Genomic DNA, 7,241 nt, shown 5'->3' with positions numbered 1-7,241 from the left:
GGGAAAACCCCCCCCCCCCCCCCTCATAGTTCTCCTTTAAACTCTCTCTGCTTTGCCTTGTCTTGGTTTGTACAACATGAAAGAGACAAGAAACACCCAACCTGCTCCAGGTCCTAATGCTTCTGTCTTTTGGACTGGAGAGTTGGAGAGTCCTTCTTCGAGTGTCTGTACCTCTCTCCTGGTGCCATGGACACTTCCCATTGGCTATCCATGAGTCAGGTTCTACAGGCTCCAGAAGACTCCAGTAGGGTGATGGTGTCACAACAAGTTGTGGCAACAAGACCGGTCTGGATCATTTCACTAGTGGAAGTGGTTTTGTGAAGGGTCACATGGCGGTGGATAAGGTGAATGGGAATGGTCGGGTGAACTGGGAGGGATGGGGTGGGATTTCCTTTGCTTGGTATTGCTTTTTACGGCACAGTTCTTACTAAACTAATTGCGTTATATAAAGGCAAAGCTTGTAGTAAAGGGTGCCATCATTAAGAACTGCCCAGGGCAGCTAGCGAAACCCTTGGCTTTAAGATGAAAGAAGGTGAGGAATCACCAACCATACAAAGTACCTTCTACAACAGGGGTAGGCAAGCTCCGGCCCTCCAGCTGTGGTGCAACTACAAATCCCATGAGGCATTGCAAGACTCCGATAGCCACAGACTCCTAGAGGCAGATGCATATAGGGTCTCTAGTTAAACCACAGCTGGATGGCCGGAGTTTGGCTACCTCTGTTCTACAACTAAATAATGCAAAAACCCCAATTGAATCCCCTGCGCTGCTGGACCAATGCTGAGCGGATTACATAAGGAGTTCAGCTGGCCCCTTTTGGTAGCGCAGTATATATGCCTGCTGGACAACAAATGTCTGGCCAACAGAAATTATATCACCGGTTGGCAGGGCATCCCATGTCTTCTCCTTCCTGGAGAAGACACCAGGGAAGAAAGTAATTTGTATCTTCAGGATCTCATCAATTCTACTGCAGTTGGGTTTAGTAAGTGTAGGGATGTAGGAAGTAGACTCATTCCATTTAGGAGCTTACGTGACCCATGGCTCTTGGGTGTTTTTTTAGCTGGGTAAATGGGAGTCCAAATGGGAACAATTGGGCTGTTCATCTGCTGTGTTGGCTGATGTGGGCCTTCAAAGTAAAGGAGTTGGCGCCTACTGATGCCAGCAGGAAGTGGCGCTCGGATGTTGAGTAACAACACTGGCCATTGAGATAAAAAAAAACATAAATAATTGATTAATTTTAAATACCAAAATTAGAAAAGCCGCGCTGGGTTTTCCTTACCGCTCTTCGCACATTTTGAACTTTTTGCGCTCGGGGTGATTGGCGGGGTCCTGCACCAAAATATTTTGTACTACAAAAAGTGTCCAACCATTCTATCTCAGAGAACACGGAGTTTTGAGACGAAGTTATAGCGAGCATCACGAGCAATAAAAAGAATATAATATGAATATTCCGGAACATGTTGCCCCCTCCCCCCGCCCGCTGGGATTCCATCTTTCCACGGTGGTTGCCTATATATAGAACCGGCACGCAATCTGCTTCTTCTGAGCCGCAATCAGCGCTTTCCTGCGGTTAACCTTTTAATTAGAGAAACTTCTAAAGAGAGCCATTGCTATGAACCGCCATGTACCGGAGCTCTCCGATGGCCGTCACGGGCCGCCCTTACCGCCATCGCCGCGTCCAGTCACTTTTTGTCAAACATATCTGTGACTTAAAGGAAATATTTAATTTAAAAAAAGACAACAACAAAAACCCTTGCCTCATCTCTGTCTCGGTGAGTGTAACATTCACACCCCAAATGAGTGCGAAGCACGCTGCGTTTTCTATGTCCGGAGAAAGTAGGTCAGAACAGACGCTATTACCACCTCGTGCTTTTATGACAGGTAGAATGCTTGCCATGAGCGCTGCCTACATATTCGAAAGGGTTTTGGCACCTTAGACAGTAAAACGAGCTAAAAAAAATCACAGCGGGGCCCCCTGATTACTCTGCCGCCATATTGCTGGCACTGGGTGCCGCTCCTTCCAAAATAAAAACATTACAGCTGCTAAACTGGCAACGTTTTTACAGCACAAATCCCGATTGTTCTTTTTTTTGGACCCGAATCCCTTCTGTCCCTAATTCCTTCACAGCTGTCCCTCTTTTATGTCTGAAGCAAAAGATTATCCCAGGTACAGAGACAAAATGATTTATAATCCTACAATCTGTATCAGAATGTATCAGAATGTATCAATGTATCATCTGTTGCACCAAGATTGTTTCTTGTGTAAAGCAACATGTGGAGCCGGATTCTTAAAGTCCTATTGGCTAAACTTGTTTTTTGTACAGAGTTGTAACTGAAGCCAATACTTTTATTTTTAGAAAGAGTGGAGAGGGATTAATCCCCCTGTCAGGATTGTATTGGTGTCCACATGCCCCCCCCCCCAGGGAGATTCACTCTCTCTATTTGTCCTGGTGAATGTTATCACTGAAAGTGAAAGAAAATCCCACATTTTGGATCATCAGCAGAACAGCAACAAGATGGGAAATCCTCCAATGGTGACACTAGTATCGGTGACTCTGCTGACCACTAGGGATTTCCTCTCACTTCCTGTTGTGGCTATTGGACAGGAAGTGAATGGCTTCAGGGGTTATAAAGTTTTGGCTTCAGTTCTACTTCAAGCAGACATCCAACTCTTTGGCCGCATTAATGAGTATAAATAAAATGATAGTTTAAAGATGAACTCCGAGATAAGCAAATAAGAGTCCTGTGTATTCTTCTTGAATCTTACATAGTATTTGAGGTTGAATAAAGACATAAGTCCATCAAGTCCAACCTATTGCTGATTGCTATTGGTGATCTGTGTGTAATCCAGCGTGAGACTTGGAGCTTCCTGTAATAAAGACCGGTCACTACTGCCCTCTCTCCTTGTGCAGGGTGACTGGTCTTATCTCCGCCCCTTCCTGTAATAAAGACCGGTCACTGCTGCTCTCTCTCCTTGTTCAGGGTGACTGGTCTTGTCTCCGCCCCCTCCTGTAAAAAAAAGACCGGCCACTGCTGCTGTTTCTCCTTGTGCAGGGTGACTGGTCTTGTCTCCGCCCCCTCCTGTATTTTTTTGCAGCCAGCCTGTAGTGGGTGGGGCCTGCTGGGTCTATCATATGAGACTAACGAGAATTTCACCCCGACCAGACCTCACAACATCACCAGGAGATCATCACCTGTGTGCCCATCCATCTCATCACACGTGAGTCCCCTTTTTTCATTCCCACCCACTTTCACCTCGATTCACTGTGATTCCCTGGTCTATCCCCCCCCTCCGCCCGCCCCACAAAGTCTGCGCCAGTTAGTTGCGCTCCTTCCCTCCCTTTCTTTCTGTTCAGTACCCAACTTTTCTTTGTCAGTAACATTGTGTACAAACTCGGCGCGTTTTCATCCCCGACCGACATCACAACACCGCCGCGTCTCCTCCAGTCTCTTGTTAGGAGGAATCTTTCTGAGATGCAATTTTTGTTTTTTCGTCTGCATTCTAATCGCTGCTCCTACCCCGAGACCCCCTCCCCGCTCCGGCTTGACGTTACTCAGTGCAACACTTAAATGAAATTTAAATCAATAAATGTTTAGTATTTTGTGTTTGTAACCAGGGGGGGCTTACAGATATGATCGCGTCTCGCGTAGCCAAATTGAGTCAGAAAACCTGACAGGCAGTTTTGGAATAGAAAGCAGCGGCCTTTTCATTAAGAAGCTGCTTCCCCGGCAGGAATACATCCAATTACTTGTTTTTTTTTTCTTCCAACCTGAGCTGTTCCCATCTAGAATGTCTGATGTTTGTGTTCATCTGGATTTTATTCCAAAAAAATTGTTATCTTGCGGGTAGACAGCGGCCCTGCGCCCAGCTAACGTTTCGGCTACTTAGGCAAAGATCTACATAATTGCGCTTGCCGGCGTTCCGAATAAAAAGAGCGGCAGACTAAACGTACCTGCGCGGAGGAATTGTTTTCCTTCGGTCTGGTGGGAAAGCAGATTCCAGACTTGGTTGGAAATTCTGACACTGCGCAAAGCCCGGTGGCTCTTCAAAGGGCGCACTTAACCTGATTATACGAAGGCCGTCGAGCACTTGTGTACAGACAGCGGGTGCTTTGTACAATGATTTCACAGATAGGACAATAACAAGAGGCGACACACTTATTCAGATGTAGCTCAGCACCAAAGCGATGACATGTCTGGCGCAGGGGGGGATGTGCTGCGAATGGAACCGGTGCTGCCAATTCAGGATTTAAAGCAGAACTCCGAGGTAAAATTTCTGTTAAGCCTTGCTGCTGGGGCTTGCTGAAGTGCTCGTTCAAAAATGTCCCTGTCGCAATGTCTCCGAACTCCCGTCGCAAAATTACAAATGAGCGGGGCGAGTTGTGACGACTCGCTCCGCCCATTTGTTTACATTCGGCCTGGACCTTCCATGATTCCCCTGGTTGTGGGGAAGAGGCCCTTGTCCTCATCGGCACCCTCCCAATGTCGAGGGCATGTGGACTGGTATGGTCCAGGGAGGTGGGGCCGCTCATCCCCCCCCCTTTTCTGCTTTGCCAGGCCAGTGCTCGGATTAGTTGTCTGGTTTGGAATTTCAGGGGGGCCCCACTTTTTTTTCTTTTTTGGGGGCTTTGGGGTCCCCCCTAACATTCCTACCAGACCTATAGGGTATGAATTTTTTACAATGAAATTTTTTATTCTGTTCTCTACAGAATGACCCAGGAGAATGCTGTTCCGAACATTCGGCTATTCACTCTCTGCTGTTCAGCACCTATGAGAAGAGGGGTGAACAGCAGGGAATGAACTGCCGAATGTTCACCTAAGCTGATCCAGATGTTGAATCGGCTGAGGTGAACGGGGCTCTTCCTTTCAGTTCGGCTGGACGAGCTGAGGCTGTTTGGTTGAGCCGAAGGGAGGTGAAGTTGGCTGAATGCAGCTGATGTATGGCTCAATATAGTCGTACAGTGCTGCAGTGAATAGCCGAACAGAGTTTGGCTCCCTTCACTTCGGCTTAGTTATTAATTCGGCTGCCTTCAGCAGCTTAGTGAATAACCCCCTAAAAGTTTTAGTTTCTTGCGGAATGAACTTGGTCCCCTGAGCACTGGTCCTGATATCCTGTTTTATGGCTGACTCCTTTCGCTTGTAGGGTTCTGTGGAGCCACCTTTGTGTATGCTAGTAAGCTGTGTGTGTCTCCACAAACACACAAGCACAGCAGGGCAAGCCAGTCCTCTGCCTCCTGCTTCCCCTTCCTCCCTTCTCCAACCTAGTAGATGGTCGGCTGCAGGAGACTGTTCCCTTACTTAGCGATCTTGCACTGGACAGGAAGTTCCGGGAAGCCGAGCTGAGAGAGTTGGAGCTGTTCGGAAACATGACGACTGTAAGTGCCTGGCCAGAAATGTAAAGAAATACTTTGCTGGGCGATGGATATTGATTGATCTGGAGTTATGGAGTCTGAGAGTTTAATATTACTTTCAGTTCCTGTGCAAGCCGCGGATGATGTTCCCTCATCTCCTCCCGGCAGCCATGAAGTGGTTAACTTTGTAATTTTCTCACCGGCTTGTTTATCAGCATTCTCGGAGAGAATTCGCCTTTGTGCTGCCTCAACAAAGAATCAATACCATTCATAAAAAGTGACGGCGTTGCGTACGGGGACATAAATTAAACTTGCTAATGAGACGGGCGCGGCAAATCTGGCACCGGGAGCATTTTCGGCTCGGACCGGTACGAGTCGCCCCCGCGTTTGCCGGCTAATGTCAAGAAAACTGACTTATTTGTATGAAAGCAAAATTGAGCAGGTTCCAGTGATAATGACGGCCATATATTATAAAGATGACAAAGTACTGACATACATATCTATCTGGAACAAGAAAAATGTTGTAGATCATTATATCGCGGCTCGGCAACAAGCTGCACCTGCCAGCCCCATCGCCAAGTGCCGAAAGACGACGTACATCTGCTGGGATGGGCGCGGGACTCCTCGTCCGCCAACTGGATGGATAAATACCGTGGCTGCCATGTATGTCTGGGACTCATCAGACCGGCCACAGATGGGCAGCGCTTGGTGAACGCATTAACCTCATGTTGTCAGTAACAGGGGTTTATGGCAAAGAAGGCAATGGTGAAAGCCATGATGGTCTTTCGGGTTTATCCATCTGCTGGGTTGGCTTGGCTGTGACTGGTTCTTCTCCTGAACATCGGAACTGATTTGTGAGATGATGGCTGATATGGACCAGTAGCCTCAATAACACAGGCGTTAGACTTGTGCATTAATTTTCATCCAAACAGATTGGAATGTCAGATTCTGACATTCAGATGCATCCGAATTTCTGAATGGAAAAACTAACGAATCCGAATGTATCCGAATTTTCGATAACAAAACTTTGGATGCATGCCAATTTTGCCCGAATGTCATTCGGAACGAACTGAATGTTGTTAAAAGTGAAAATAACAAAAAATTAAAACGTGGGGTCCTCCCCCCAAATTAGGCGGCAACTCATGCCAAAATAGGATCCTGCTTAAAATTCCTACCAGACCCTGTGATCCTTGTCAAGCATGGTGGACATCCTGATTGACGGGGATCTAGATCTCTGGATAATGTGATTGACAATGGATTTACGTTGTGGGAGGGGGCTGCAAGATCGACAACGCCCCCCCTTTCCTCAAGGGTCTGGTAAGGGATTTTGAGGGGGGGACCCTACCCTTTTTTTTTTTTGGCATGGGGTCCCACCTAAAATTTTTACTAGACCTAAAGGTCCTGGTAGGATTTTGGGGTGGGGCACGCTGTTTTTTGTTCTTTTTTCACCTTTAAAAGGAGAACTATGGGGTTAAGTCTTTTCCCCATAGTTCTCCTTAGGGTAACGGGAGGACACAAACTAGCGTCCTCCCATCACCCTATGCTCATTATATAGGGAGCTACAGCTCGCGGTATACTGAGACGCCGCAGCCGGAGCGGATCCTGACAATTGGGCCGGGATCCGCCCAGCTGCGTGACTGACAGCTGGCTCTGCCTATCTAGAGGCAGAGTCAGCTGTACCCGCTCCCTCCCCCCGTCCGTTCCGCCAGTCAGCGCTGGTGGAGTGGGGAGAGGGGAATCCAGCCCCTCCCCTGTCATGACAGAGAGCCGTGACAGGATCGAGAAGTGAGCGAACGCCGGTATGTGTTCGCTCACCTCCCGATCTACTGAGCCGACCTGTGACAGTCTCAGGTCGGCTAGAACTATGAGGTGAGTGAAAAGCAACCCCTC

The sequence above is a fragment of the Nanorana parkeri genome, unplaced genomic scaffold (genome assembly GCF_000935625.1).
Source record: "Nanorana parkeri isolate BGI_ZX_2015 unplaced genomic scaffold, ASM93562v1 scaffold658, whole genome shotgun sequence".
NCBI classification, from domain to species: domain Eukaryota; kingdom Metazoa; phylum Chordata; class Amphibia; order Anura; family Dicroglossidae; genus Nanorana; species Nanorana parkeri.
The sequence above is the reverse complement of the archived record's forward strand: the minus strand, read 5'-3'. Positions refer to the sequence as shown.